Here is a 16,700-nt window from a genome sequence, read left to right as displayed (position 1 = left end):
GTAAAATTTAAGATGATGTTCGAAGGTGTCATGTTTTGCAGTTTTGACGAAGTGCAGTTTTGTGTATTCTGTGGCGTCTGCAGCTGCTGCAAAACCATGGCGGTATTTCCATACCATGGCCGCTATAGCCAAACCTATGGCGACTGACTTTTAGCTGCCACAAACCAATGACGAGCTGCCGTTACCGCGACAGCAAATTGAAAACCAATGGCAGGTAAAATTTTGCTGCCATAACCACGGCAGCAAAACCGTAAAAACAGGGTTGTCCCTCATGGTGACAAATATTGGGTAAGTTGGAACGTTTTTTTTATGGATACAGTTTTGATGGATCTGGGGTTAGGGTTAGGGTTTGGATAGATATAATTCCGTATGATCATTTAAAATCTGGTACATGAATTTGTGAATATACCGTTAATACTGATTACTCAATACTGCAATAGCGCAATAAAACCATGGCAAGAGATGCCACGGTTCGTTCGTGGCAGGAGCTGCCATGAAGTGGTACGTTAAGAACTGCGCCTCGTTTCGACTGCACACAAAGCACAAATGTACCATTGTCTGATTGTAGGCTAGTACCGGTACGGTATATTCTATTCTGTAAATAACAAAAAAAATTAGTCACCAGGTCCATAACTCATAAAGGTCTGAAACAAATGAAAACAATGCTAACGAAAAATTATACAAAATTGTGATACCAAACCAACCAAGTACGGTAGGTACCGTAGTCAATGTAACATTCTCAACCTACTGCTTGACCGGTACTGGTACGGTACAGTAGGTACCGGTACGGAAGCTGTTAGCTGGAAACAAAACAATGATCATAAACAAACTCGGAATCGTAAACAACTACTAAAATACGCCTAGCAATAGCATTGCTAAATAAAATCTAACGTTACCGGTATCTATCTATCTAAACTTAACAACTGTCACACTGCTGCATTGTAATTCTGTACCTTAGGCATACCGTAGGTCAGTAAGTGCTGAACGTAGGCTATGACTGTATGTATATTATACAGGTCTTACTACTTACTGAATAAAGCGCGAAGAGGGCAGAAAGGCGCGAAACAGCGCAGAAGAGAGCGAACATTTTTCTTTCATTATTTATTAGCGTCTGTGAAATTTTAAACAATTTGATTGGAAACAGTATACAGTAGTAGGGAATGATCACGAGTTTATATCAGTAATCTTCAACATCTTTAAATAACCTAAGATGACGCAATATGAGCACACCAACAAGCAAAATCAAAGAAATTTTGGAGCTCCAGAAGTATGTGCACCAAGATGACGCACAACCTGAACTCAGTATGTGTACCAGGTTAGGGTGCGTCATGTTGGATAACTTGGATTATCTAAAGATGTTGAAGATTACTGATATAAACTCGTGATCATTCCCTACCACTGTATACTGTTTCCCATCAAATTGTTCAAAAATTCACGGACGCTAATAAATATTGAAAGAAAAATGTTTCCCTCTGTTCTGCGCTTAGACCGTGAGGCGGAACATGAAAAGCGCCTAGAAAATGAGTTTCGTAGCGCACATAAGAGAACAACCTGGAAATAATTCTAAAATTTTCCAAAAGTTGCACGTTTTACGGAAAGACGCTTTTACTACAAGAAATATGTGCTCCGATCTGTCCTATATTCTCTACATTTCCGGCAATGAACAATGACTTCTGCATGACGTAACAAATGAATTGAATCTGCTGTTAGCGGGCGGATGAATCTTAGTTATTACTGCTCGATCTTGCGTTTAGTTGGGTAGCCTTTCCATAGCCCTGTTTAGTTATGCTAAGACGTTGTTAAAAAGTATAATTAAGTTATTAAACACTTGTAGATCCTTACCACGGATATGGGCCGTGAGACGATCGAGGCCTTGAAAAACGCCCAAAATGAGTTTCGTAGCGCACATCTGGTAACTACATAAATATCTTAGTTTTGTATGAAAATGAACTTGTTCCACAATCCTGATGCGAAATTGAATATAAGGGGTTCCCGGAAATTCAATAACCATAGGTTTACAACAACACAGCATAAGAACCATGCAATTCAAGAGCCCTGCAGCACACTAACACAAATGTATTTCTGTAACGTTTGCCTGACCAAAATCAGACTTCCTCAGTCAATCATAATATATTAGGTAGATTACGAAAAATATGGCATACATATACCCAACAACAAAAAAATACTTTAATTGTGTGAGAGGGGTCGCGAGGGACCTCGAAAGGTCTTCAAGCAGGAACACCAACAACGCTGATTCAGATTAGCGAATAAGTTTTATGTAATAACCACACGCAGTTTACAACAAGAACAGCATAAGAAACTGCATTCATTTTATAGAAGCTATCAAACGTATTTATTTTTAAGCAATGAAGTCACAAATTAACATCGTGAACACAAATAAATCAGTTATTTCTCACTTAGAAATTTACCGGAGAAGTCAAGAAAATTAGATGAATGTACAATTTGTAGGGCCTACATAACATAGTGAACAGAAATATTACAATTTGTCTTTATTTAGTTCATGTGGTTATGTATTTGAACGGTGCTCCCGAAGTATGCGAACCAAGATGGCGGACATCGGAACGTAATATGTGTACTAGGTTAGGGTTAGGAGATAATTTTTTCCAATTTTCCTTATTTTAGTCCTATTATCAGTTCGAAGACTAGCCAAGAGCCTCCCGTAGTATTTATACCTAAAATTATGGCCTAACCCTAACCTAGTACACATATTACATTCCGATGTCCGGCATCTTGGTTCGCATACTTCGGGAGCCCCATTTGAACAAAGGCAATATTATTTCTACAAACAGGTTAAGGACACTAACAGATGTCCAAAAAAAAATGATATTTATTAAATCAACTTCAATTTGCTTTCTTCTGAATTGTTTCCGAAATCCACTGTCTCGGATATCGACTTCTCCTCTATGAGTGTACTGTTGTTTTTGAAGTCAATACTAAAAGAAAAATCTGTGCAATTTAGGTCGCTTTTGGCACACGTGCATAAATTATTTTGAATATTTTTCTTACACTTGCAGTATGCCAACTCAAAAACTGATTTGGGGGGCTGGAAGTAGATCTATCAATTTAACCCGCAAAACACTCTTATCAAGAACACATCTATGGCCGATAGGTGGGAGAATAATTGGCCTTGGTTCTAGGGCCTCTAGGCAACGATGATGAAGTCCTGCCTGGTAATTTGCCATCAGCTTGCTTGCTTCTTGCCCCACATGCTTCTTCAGTGAATCATTGTTGGGTAGAAGAGTATAATCCATATGTTTGCCAGTGTTAAAAAGACATGCCTTGGTATCATCAATGACATTTAACAACATGATGCGCAACTCCGGCATTTTTGTCCGAAGATCGTATTCGATAGCACGCTCCAATGCACATACTTGACGAGACGAAAACGAGCGGATGTGTGCTGCTTTCAAGGCGTAGCACGAATGGTGTTCGTGCCTTCTTTGACAGTTGTTGTCGATTTTAATGATATTTTGGAAAGTTAAGGTAAAAGGAAATCGAAAAAAGGTAAGGTTAATACTATTGTTGTATATCACACCCGGGCATCGCACTGTTAAGTACATGTGGGAAAGCCAGCCTTTGTCAAATACTACGAAGTTATTAATTCAGTACGGTACGTAGTTGCTCATTTGCCGAAATTACATATTTACTTACCCCTTACGGTTTCAAATAGTTCATGCACCTCAAGTTAGATTTTTTTAATCAGTGAGGATATATACTCATTGTTGATTGCTGCTCATTGTAACATACTGTTGCGCATTCACTTTTATTTGCGTATTGAATCAAAGTGTTAACAAGTTCACCTAACATTTCACTCATACCGGTCTATATTGTATAGTCTGATCTCTTAAGTATTTGGAGCCACGAATGCTTGTAATTTTCTGATTAAACCCTTTTATTAGTTGATTTATATACTAAATTCAGTGAAATATTTTTTACATAAAACATGAGATATTGGATTTATCAGCTTTTCCATTCTAAATCATATAGAATGCTTTATTTATTCTTAACGAAAATTAATAAATCTCCTCTCTTTCTTCAGATGTGAAAGTTGTGGACAAACCTGTCTAAGCATTGTGAGACTCCTGCAGCACAAGAGGCAATAGCAGAAATAGTAAGTATATCAATCAAGAAATTAAGCCGACATAAAGCAAAACTTTCAACTATTCGTCTAATCTCAATTTCCTATTATTTATTCACAGGACAACTATAGCAGAAGGAGTACTCTGCAATAGATAAACAACCTATGAAGGCATGCAAAGACATTTGACCCTCCGGTAGAGTTGTGTATGGCCTCCACATCCTCCAGGGCTTGAGAAAAATAACTAAAAATTCCAAAGCGTAAAATACTAAATACTAAAGCGCATACTCGGTCTTATTTGTAAAAAGGCACAAAACACGCCAGACATACTTAAAACAGCTTTGGAAAATGAGGATTACGGGTAACTCACTGCACCTGTGTTATATTTGGTTCATCAACTTTTGGTAGTACTATAGAAGAAATTCCGGAAGGGGTATAATCATCATTCATGATAAAATACTATCATATATTTTTTGGACAACTTCAATCTAGACCAGGGATCTCAAACTCGCGGCCCCAGAGAACTTCCAGTGCGGCCCTCGAACGCTTAACAATAATTATAATAGTATTTTGGAAGTTTTTTTTTATCTAAATGTAACAGATTTTTCAAACCTTTTAAAGTGAAATTGATTATTCACACAGAAAACAATTTACTGAAAGTAGTTTTGGAATATTAATTTTTTTTTCCACATTCTGACCCAATTAAGAATACACATCAAGCTTGCAAAAGAATACTTGAATAAAACACGTGAGTGATTAAATTAAACGCAAAGTACATGAAGAAGGTGGCATTTTCGAAGAAAATGAGAGTTGTAACAAACTGCTTTTCACAAAATTCTGAAGCACATTGTTTAATTTGTCATATTTCCATCAATACAATGAAAAAACACAATAGGCTCAGCAGTCAATATGACAAATTCGAAAACCAACTTCGAACAGAAAATTTCCAGGTGTTTGTATATTAATATAATTATACAACGACTTAGTTACTAAAATCAATATCAATAATAATTCAAGCAATCCTATGCCACGCAATGTGGTGCGAAATGTCTTGTCGAAAAAATCTGTAATTTGTTCTTTTACTGATCTATACATGAAATGATAAAAGTAACTTTTTTGCATTACTGGAATTAATAAGACATTCACAAAGATCCAGATTAACCCATGATCATGTGGCCTCGTTAGTTAGAGTTGGTACTATAAAATCATTTCAGCCTGGCCTTAGTATGCTGGTGACACATAAAAGATGCCAAACGTCAGGACAAATGTAATTAAAAAAAACAATGAGTTTATACTGTAGTATTTTTGTCAATTTTAGGTCCATATATTTAGATTAAGTGTATGTAATATTCTTTCCTTATCTAAAGCTTGTTTGAAAATAATTTTGATGGTTGTACATAGAATTTTATGATTTTTTGTAAAAAATACAGTAACTTGCAATAATAGTGGAATGCAAATATTAATATGTAATTGCATTTGAAATTGAAGAAAATAATAAAACTTAATCCAACTGTTTAGTTGCATCACAATATATGTCACAAACTGAAATTATCTTTCAAGTATACATTATAAAAAACTGTTTGCGGCCCTTTTTACAATTTTCAAAATGCAATGCGGCTCTCGAAAACCCATGAGTTTGACACCACTGATCTAGATGATTAAAGCATTGCTTTGGAAAATAATATCACTTCAAATAAATTGAAAAAAAACTCGCTATATTGAATACAAAATCGTTGCTATCATAAAGGTAAACCAATTCAGCCACTTGGAATATATTGGCTTTCACAAAGCAATGGGGGCAAAATTGAGAGTTCATGAGCTATGAACTTTTGTTCTTTTCTTTGTCTTGAACTTTTCCTACTCCACAGCCGCTATTATTTTTTTTTAATTTTAATTACCATGTGATGGTCATATATATCTTTAACTTTTATTTCCTGTCATGGTGTATTATCTCAATGTGTCAAACTTTTAATTAGTGTGCACATTTTGCTTCCAGATGACATAAATGTATTGTCTTGTTTATTACCTCAGCTTGGAGTACTGACAAGAAAAAGGTGCTAGTAAATTACGTAAAATATTTTTTAACTCTTTGTTATGATCAGAATTCACAATTAATAGAAATTATAAACAGCCAACAATCAATGAGAATTATATGCGAAATCCCTCAGAATAAATTTGTCTTCTAAAATCGGAGGAAGGCAAAACATATAGGTAGTTCCCATTCACACAAGTCTTTCAAGAGGACTTGCTCGAGCCAAACTAAATGAGCATCGCCAGGTGATCGGTAAGGCTGAAAGTTGAATTCAGCCCTGCAACCTCCTGCATCGAAGATAATATTAATTAGTGAGCTATGAGCTAAATTTAGACACAAACCTATCTACGGGGCATTATGTACCAGAAATGTTACCTACGATTAACTGAATATGTAATATGTCTAATAAATTCACCTACTAAAGCAAGTTCGATAGGTGCAAACTTTGTGTTATGGAATTGTTCCACAGCACCGTAAAAAGAAGTAAAAACAGTTTTGCTGTTTTGTATGACACCCCCTTTAAATGAAATTTCAATGTTTAAGCGCAAACATTAAAATTACTAACTCTAAACTTTGTCATTATCTGCAAAATGTTCCACACGAATCTTTACGCTATCGCGTTTGTAATCTTCTCTGATAAAAAAACGTCTATGATGTCCAGAATTACTCTTCACAGCTTGTCTGTGATTCCAGTTTTCCAAGTGAGCAAATCTTCTTAGATATAAGGATTATTTTCTTTCGTTACAGGCGCAAATAGGAAGGTACTACACGTAAAGAAAACGCCGAGTAGCAAAAGCGAGCGGAAAACGGTCACGAAAGGCGATGAGAAATATGTGCATTGGAGCGTATCATGAAATACAATCTTTCGCCTGTAGCCTTATGGAGTGACGTCAGAGTTGCCTATCATGTTGTTTAATGTCATTGGTATCATTTACATTCTTCGGTGACCGTACATTTGAACCCACGTACATTTGAACCCATGTCTATATCCGCGGGTTCAATCAATATGCGGGTGCTGAAACCCATGGGTTAGGGTTAGTATGGGTTCAACTATCCGTACAACAAAAAAATTTCCATAGGTGCAATAGTATGCAGGTGCAATTGCCATGGGTTCAAATGTACGTGGGTTCAAATGTAATGGAACCCAGTTGCAAACAGCTTAAATAGGCTATTCATAATGAAATACTATCGCACTTTTCTGCAATTGGAACTGCCCATCAAACTGATGTTGGAGACTTCATTGAGTTTTTCAATTCATCTTTTTCTCAACTATGAAGATTTTTGAGGTTAACGAATCATTGATGAATAAAGCTGGGGAAATGTTTGTTCACTGTATGAAGTAATGATTCGTTAACCTCAAAAATCTTCATAGTTGAGAAAAAGATGAATTGAAAAACTCAATGAAGTCTCCAACATCAGTTTGATGGGCAGTTCCAATTGCAGAAAAGTGCGATAGTATTTCATTATGAATAGCCTATTTAAGCTGTTTGCAACTGTTATGATTCTCATATACCTTTACGCTTCAAGACTTCTTGTTCGATCCATTTTATAGCACTGATAGCAGCAGGGATTAGCTAGAGGTTGGATTGGTAGAACATTGCCGTTTTCTTTTGTAGTACAGTATCTAAAATGAAGAAAATCATATTTGGAACAGCATGAGTGTAAAAATACCACTAAATACTGACTAATACCTTAAATATATATGCATTTTATCTGATGTAGACTACTCAATGAGCGTATATATGCTCATTGGTTGTAATACAGTCCTGTAGTGTTTGCATACCGGTACTAGACTATATTTGCACTGAATTTCGGTATATCACAGTCTGAAATGCCCTATGGACTATATTTTAAAACATCAACTGTCTGTCTACAACTTGATTTCTCACCTCTCAATCGCTTTTAATGCTACTTTACTTTCCACTCTGGCATAACTTATCATTGCTTCCCAGGTTCTTGTCGACTCTATGAATTTAGATTTAGACCAACCGACATCAGTAAAATTGTTTATTTTCCACTCTTCCACACAACCGTGCATTACAGAAACAGCCATTAATTTATATTTTCAAATATGCCGTGGCCTATATAGTAGTATATATAAGCCTACTGAATAGTCAAGAATAGACATTGAATTAATCATAAAACTTTCATGCAAGCCAGAAAATATCGTTGTTTGTGATATATTATTCTAGGTTAGCCTTCCTTATTGGAGTTACCGCACCGTACCTATTTAACAACGTCTTATGAGCTAGTGCTCAACTAAAATTGCTATGTTTAATATCTTACTTGTACTTTTTTAACACCTTCTTAGAATAACTCAACTAATAATAACTGAAAAAGACTATGGAAAGGCTACTCAACTCAACACAAAAGCGAGAAGTAGTACATCTGATATTCATACGACCACGGGGGATCCACCCACAGCTGACCAATTTAATTGTTACGTCATGCAGAAGTCTGCGTTCATTGGCCCATGATACCGGAAAAGAAGAGACTATAGGACAAATGTAGTAAAAGCGTCTTTTTCGTAAAACGTGCAACTTTTGGAAATGGGAACAAGGCAATATTTGTTACTAAATTTCTAAGAAACATTTTAAAATCATTTTCAGGTAGTTAGATACCTTATGTGCGCTACGAAACTGAAAGATAAACGGCCTCGTCTTGCGGCCTAGGCCGTGAGGCGAGGCCCTGAAAAACACCTAGAAAATGAGTTTCGTAGCGCACCTCTGGTGACTAAATAAATTCTTCAGTTTTCTATGAAAATGAACATACTGAAAGCATTACAGCTTGTTCCCACCAACGAAAGTTGCACATTTTAAAACATTATTCAAAAAGCCTGATGCAAAAATGGATATAAGGGGATTCCCCGAATATCAATGACCATAGATTCACTATGACACAGCATGAAAAGTCGCATTCTTTTTATAGAATCCATCAAGTTTTTTGCGATAAAGTCGCAAATTAACATCTTGAGCACAAAAACGCAAAGAAATCGGTTAAAATCCCGATGCAAAAATTAGATATGGAGGAATTCCCCAAAAATCAATAACCATAGCTTTACGACACAGCAAGAAAAGTTGCATTCATTTTATAGAAGGCATCAAATGCATCAATTTTTATGCAATTAAGTCACAAATTAACATCGTGAGCATAAAACATACAAATAAATCGGTTATTTCTCACTGAGAAATTTATACGGAATAGTCAAGAAAATTAAATGAATACAGTATGTACATAACATAGTGAACAGAATTATTACAATTGGTCTTTTCTCAAATTATGTGGTTGTGTATTTGGAACAAAGGCAATTTATTTTAGGAACAGTATTTTCGACACTAACGTATATTTGAGAAAAAACTAATAAATAATATTTATTGAATCAACTTCAATATCTAATTCATTTTCCTCTGAGTTGCTTCCGAAATCCACATTCTCATCAATCAATCATTTATTTTGGTTCTCTGACATAAACAACACAAAAAGTAAACACACAAAACAAAACGCAGAGATACCTGGGAGACGGGCATAACTTTAAAAAAGTTAAAAAGCGTACAATGTACGTGCCCGCCCACCAAAAAAGGATAAAACAAACACAGAAACCCGCGATTTACAATCGGGCAGTACTTTGAAAGCAATTTAACAAAAACAGCAAATTGAAGTAAATAATTGAATAAACTTCTACCTTTTAAATTAAAATGTGAGACGTGTATGTGTAACACAACAGTGCTTTTCCTACAAAAACATGGAACAAAAATACACTTCCTGACGCAAAACGGTGATGCTGTAGACCAAGTTCAATTTCATTGCAAAAACAACACAATGACAAAAAATTGTTACTAAAAAAACAAGCTTGGTAAATAGATTGGATGTTCCATAGCAGTCTATGCACAAGTCATGGATTGGGGTATCGGGTTCTTTTGTCGTTTTCGATTAGTTCAATTTAAAATCATTATATCTGTTCCAATGCTTCCAACATCAATATCGAATTTCCACGAACGGCCACCATTCCAACAGATGCCAGTGGTCCAATCTTTTCTGCGCTCCGTTCCATCATCCACAACCAGTTTCATAAAAGGATCGAAACCTCGCAATTTCCGGTGGACTTCTTTAATTCCGGTGGACGGGCTTTGCTCTTGTCGATATTACGCGATACAAATACCGAAACATACAGCGGTAGAATTCTCTAGTCTTTTCAAGCAGACACGTCCGCATCAAGTTCAGAAGCATGCCATGTATTTCAATATGAGTAGCCTATTTAAACTGTTTGCAACTGTTATGATTCTCATACACTGTTACGCTTTCCTTCAAGACTTTTTCGATCCATTTCATTCTTACAAGTATAGCGCTGATAGCAGCAACGATGGTAGTCTGCGTTAAGTGGAATGGGTGGAACATTGCAGCTTTCTTCTGTAGAACAGTATTTAACAGGAGGAAGAAAATCATATTCGAAACAACATGAGTGTTTTTAGACAAATAAAAACACCACTAAATACTGACTAATACTTCTCATATATATTGCATTTTATCGGATGTACTACAGTCCTGCAGTGTTTGCATACTAGACTACATCAACACTGAATCTCGATAAATCAGACAGTCTAAGTAAGCCCTAGACCAGGGGTGGGCAACCCTGGCACGCGAGTAGGGCTGGGCATTTTTGAATACCTGATGATTTCAGAATCGAATCGAATATTTTTTCGAATCGAATCTCGAATACTTGGGAGATATAGAATTGCATGCAATTTTTTTTTTTATTGTAATTGGCCCTTTCAATGAATGAATTACTGAAAACGTGGAATACATCACTCAGACAGATTGCTGAGCGTTCACACACAATAAGAAACACGTTTTATGAATAGTCATGTCAGAATTGCATTGAAAAAATATGGCTACAATAAGAAAAAATTAAGGAATTCACGTCGCCCATATGGCGGTAAGGAAAAAACGAGATAGCGGCGATTCGAAATTTTGCTCTGAACCGATTCGAATAATTCACTATTCGATTCGAATATTCGATTTAAAATGCCCAGCCCCACACGCGAGATCATTTATTCGGCACGCGAGCGAGGCCTCGGAAACGATATCATTCTCCTACAGATGAAAAGTTTCAAGACTCTGAATTATCTGATGAAACTAAGTCTTCGTTTATTCATTATCGTTTGTATCAATACGTCATTTATTTGGAGTCTTTTTTGTCCTTTCATGACATATGGCTACAAATAAAAATATATCATGACGCAACAACTGAGTAAGCTCTCTTCCAGTAGTGCGCAGCATTCATTCGACTGTATTCTTACGTAATATAGTTCGTCTGTGCCACCCTTTTTCTTCGTTTTTGCTTCATTCATGAAGTTGTCCTGCTTATGTTGGTTAGAGTTACTTGTTAACTTACATTTTTAAATTGATTTCGGAAGAAATACAAGGAATTAGAGATGGGAATACAAGAGAGAAGTGCAGAAAACTAACTATTTACAGGATGCCATTGTCAAAATATTTCGTGTGTTAAAAACTTTGCAACTACATTACTCTCCATGTTTTCATCAACATATGATTGTGAACCTCCGTTTTCAGTTATGGATTTTATCAAGTCTCGTAACAGGAGTAGCCGAAAGATGAAACCAGGAGTTCGCGTATTTCTTTGAAGGTTACAAAATATAAACCCATAATGTAAAATCTCTATCTGCGGTTATGCAGCATCAGAAGTCTCACTGATATAAAACAAGCAAAGTAATCGAAGCTATTTGTCAGACTCATATTTTCCTGAATAGTGAATGAGTCTGTACATGTTTGAAACGTTTATTGTTGTGATTTCTGTTTTAAAAGTAGCAAAGCATTGTTTTTAATTTTGGTTGGCACGCGGAAGAATTGTGTCGTTAAATTTAGCCGATTTCGGCACGCGAGCCCAAAAAGGTTGCCTGCCCTAGACCATCGGCGGATATGATATATATAGGAGATTTTTATGGGGATAGGTAAGATATTATTGGTTTAAGTTTTCTAGCTGGATAACCCTGAATTTCCAGAAGCGGAAATGCACCACTACCATTATTTTCAAACTCATGTTCAGTGTTCCATCTTTTTGGTAGCAGAATCAGATTGAAATATCCCCAGTGTGAGATCGGGTCAAACATTTTTTTATTGCTATTGACAGCTCATTCTTGGTATAGCGTGTATTTAGTGCAGTGACCGCACTTTTACATATCAACAGAGATTCTCACAGTGTCAGACGAAACTCAAGACTGTTTTTGATTGAAATGAAGCCAGATATTATCAAGCTGGTGGTATTTTACTGGGCTCAACCTTCACATTATACTAATAATAAAGGGAGAATAAAGTTGCTTTGACTTTTTTTTGTCAGGGGGGCGTTTGCTAGTTGAAAAATCGTCCAAGAGGGCGCTGACAGAAAAAAGTTTGAGAAACACTGGACTAACCTATTTTCAACAACCAATACTTAAATTTTTTCATAAATGTTTTTTCTTTTAATCCACCGGGTCCGACATTTCTCCCGAAATTTTGCCTATTTTTACAATTCCTAATTACTTCTTTATATCGTAGTCGTCATTTGGCTTTCGTGTCCATAGTTGAGCTACTCCCTTGTTACGCAATCGGAAAGAGGTTTATATTCAATTGCAAATTCTAATCATGCTCAAGTAGTTTGTTTTGAAGTGGTAAGGCACTAGATGTCAGTCCTACTATATATATATATCGGATTAAATGAAATATGCATATGCTGTATTATAAAATAAAATTGTATAATCGTAATTTAATGTTTATGAAGTGAAATATTCCTTCCAGTATGTCGTGATTTTTTATTTATTACGTAATATAACAACAGGGGTGCTCACTCAGGGGTGCTCGGCCTCGATCGACTAAAATCTTCATACACAAAAACGAATGGGTGCTACTAAATATGCAGATAACTGCACACACGCCCACAAAAAATTCCACCGCTGCCGATAATCTCGGCTTTGTGAGCAATCTCTGAAATCGACACAAAATTTGTATTTTTCATGTTCCATTTAAGTTGGTAATTTGATTATTTAAATGTACCCGTAGTAAATGTTTCATTATTTATTTAGGATTTATTCAAATCCTACAATTCAGATATAAGGCGTGCCTAATTTCTGGTCGTAAGTGTTGAAAATTTCTCAAAAAACCCTGCTAAGTATCCATGTATTTATTACCTAAATGCGAAAAAATAAATATTCCCAATCCATAAATGTTGCATGACTGCTCAAACTTCAGAGTCTAATTTATAATTTCCTCCGAGCGCGAGTCTACGCTCGCTTGGAATTAGAAAAAAGCATTCCTGATGCCACTGTTACCATTGCGAATAAAATTTGTCATACTACTCTTGGAGACAATAACCAGAAATTACTGTAGGGTCGTTTGTCAGTCAATTCACGCGATATTCGGCAAGTTCATTTTTAAACCTTGGCAGTGGCGAAACTTGCATTTGTTACGTAATAATATGCTCTATCGGGCTTTCCCAGACTCAAATACTGTATGTGTGGGGGTGGGCAGAAATTTTTAGTATAAGAGCCGCATGCAGCAAGTCAAAAATATGTGAGAGCCGCATAATTTTTGAAATTAATAATATTAGAATGCCGTGAACTGAATAGAACTTTACACCAACATATATTACCAATATTGCAAAGTATATGTTGCGAGGCCATATCAGAAGTAGTTGAAACCGCCAACGCAACAACAAACCGTCACGCTAATAACCGAATTGCGTAAGTCATTTTTAGCAGTTTTGAGAAAAAACGTAAAAAACTTCCCAATGATATTGTTATGCCATTGAGAGTCAATAATTTACCATGGTTTAATCTTTTGATCGTAGCCGGATTTAATTTAATTTGTATGACGCAGTTAAGTGACGTCATAATGGCGCAATGTGACTTAGGCAGAAATGTGTCTATGACTTGGGGACATACGCAATTTTGCAACTTTACTATATGCACCAGTCCTGAAAACTAAACATTCCAAAAACGAATGTAATTCTCAGTATCTGCAATGTATAATCTCAAAAATAGCTAATCAGTTTCAATTACATTATTTTTTATGTTTAAAAATATATATTTCATCAATATAACACGTTCTGCACACCCACCGAAATAGGACTAAGATTAAATATAAAGAATAAAACAGCAATGCACCCAATATAAAAGCCAACCAAGGTGAATTGGACTCGGACAGTGAATATCACAAGTGCACGTCTTCCTATACTGTAGTATAGATTCAAATTAATACGCGCTAAGCTAGAATCCGCGATGCAAAAACTCGAAAATATTTCGCCGAGGTTATTTTGCCTTTGTGACGTCACAATAGTCCCGCGGTAACATTGATAATTCATTATGACGAAACAATTGCACAAATGTGCATGTCATACTAAATCTCCATTTTTATGGGTTTCGGAATTCTTAAAATAAAATCTGAATTAACCGACAGGTGCGCAGCATTACATAAATACCTATTTTATAAAAAACTCAAAATCGCCAAAAATGACTTACGCAATTCGGTTATTAGCGTGACGAAACATTTGATCATTGGGATGTAAGATTTGTCGTTTGACTGATTTAAATTAAATTCCACGCTACGATTTTCATACTAAGACTTAATTGTCTTAATCATTAATGAAAACTTCTTCAACCGCCTAATAAATTAAAAAAAAACTGTTATACAAAAGTTTATCACAGGTAAATTGAATAATATATATATTTATTGCTAGCGAGAAGAGCCGCATAAAAACTCCGGCGAGCCGCGGTTTGCCCACAGTTGGTATATCGTATTTTGCGCATGTAGGCCTACTGTAGGGCGTAGGCTACTATATTCTTCCCGTTTTAAAACACACAACACTGGTTTAAGGAAATTTTTTTGGGGTATGTTATTAAATTCACCTTCCGACGCGATCGACTACTCGAGACGTGGCGATCGACCGGTCGATCGCGATCGACGTGTTGGCCACCCCTACTGTATACGCAAAAGGATTTCTCATAGCAGTTATCGCCAGTCATGTTTATATGTATGGTTTCTGCCATGGAGGTTGAGAAAAACAATATCCTTTAGGCATGAATGCCAATGAAGTATGCAACTTCAGCCATTGTTACATTACGAATTATATTCAAAGAAAATACATTCGTCTCATTTTAACTCATTTGTTATCATCGACAATGTGTGCGGTACTTTTAATGGATAATTTTGGTAATAAAGTATATTTCTGGTATATGAAACTTCAGAAGGATTTCGTAGATGAAGCCTATAATGGAGATTTTACAGCAAGTTTAATATCAATCAAAATCGAATCATATATATTTTAAACATTCTATATTGTTAATAGTCTTTTATGGTTTTGTACTTCATTGTACAAACAAAATTCGCAGGCCTATTTGGCCAGACTGTTTTAAGTAAAACTGCAATAGAAAATACGCTCATGCAGATCTTGAAGTATGAACACCAAAATTCGTTTAATTTTCTATTTTTCAAATCGTATATTAGTTTACCGAAAAAAAGGTGAAAACAAAATTCCCAAGAGAATATGTACATCAACCCCACAACGAGCTAACAAACCCCGGGTATATAGTCTATTCGCCACACCAAACGATTGAACTTCATCTAGTCAAGAACAAAACAAAAATTACGGAACAGAAAATTTTTGACATCGGTGCACTTCCATCGGAAGCTGCGACGGCGGGGTCTCTCGAACAGTTTAAAGATGGTTCTGGTCGATATTGTATGATAGCAACATGGTTGTACTTAAATAATAACGTGTTTACCGGAGATCCGAGAAAAAAGAATTGTTATCGCTTAAGCGCTCGAGCAGAAACTTCGCAGTCAAGCGTGACCACAAGTGGGTTTGCTGCGCGATCGCTGTTAGAATACTTCGTTAACGTTTCCGACATGTCAGTTTTGCAGAAACCACTGTCGATAGGATTCGAAAGACCGCGGTTCTTGGTTTGTAGGTTGGTTTTATCGCGGTGGCGAAAAGTTGTAAATAGTATGGGAACTGTAGCGAGACCTAAATTTCAATTGAATTTTTGTAAAATTAGAAATCATGGATAATATAATTCAATTTTTTTTCTCGTGCAGGAGCCGTCGGTATTTTTACTTATTTTATAAGCTTAAAATAGCCTTCTGATAACACTCAATGTTCACCATGGAACTATAAAACATTGTGATTCTCTGGAAATTTCTTCTTCTGTTTGTAACTACTGATTTTTGCGTTCATATTCCTGTTAAATTTTCGTTTTATTTATATTTTTTTCGTATTTTTACCTTGCCAAAGTAATGATTTTCAAGCAATATAAAATAAAAATTTTCGAATAAACTAGTTTTTACTATTAGAAGCATAATATCGGAATATTAGCTTAATCTTACGTAATCGCTTTTCTCGAGTGAGCTTTTTTTGGCTATTTATCTTTCAATGTCGGTGCAAAGTGCGTTTTTCACCGCCGTATCGTAAGATTTGTCAAAATTATTTTTTTCTCTTGGAACCGACGACCATAAATAGATTAAACCTACAAAATAGTAGATCATACTCTTTCTGACTTATCATTTTCGGCCAATTTATCC

General features: G+C 35.8%; 1 long non-coding RNA gene across 1 annotated transcript; it reads left to right on the top strand.

Annotated features, from left to right (window-relative positions):
- Positions 1 to 3,310: 3,310 nt before the first annotated feature.
- LOC144432116 (uncharacterized) lies at positions 3,311 to 5,974 on the top strand. The gene is made up of 3 exons (XR_013480398.1): positions 3,311 to 3,525; positions 4,061 to 4,132; positions 4,221 to 5,974. It is a non-coding gene; the product is annotated as an uncharacterized LOC144432116 (long non-coding RNA).
- The last annotated feature ends 10,726 nt before the right edge of the window (positions 5,975 to 16,700 follow it).

This window comes from Styela clava, chromosome 14 (genome assembly GCF_964204865.1).
Source record: "Styela clava chromosome 14, kaStyClav1.hap1.2, whole genome shotgun sequence".
Taxonomy (NCBI): Eukaryota; Metazoa; Chordata; class Ascidiacea; order Stolidobranchia; family Styelidae; genus Styela; species Styela clava.
Note: the sequence above shows the minus strand (reverse complement) of the source record. Positions and strands in the feature narration are given on the sequence as shown.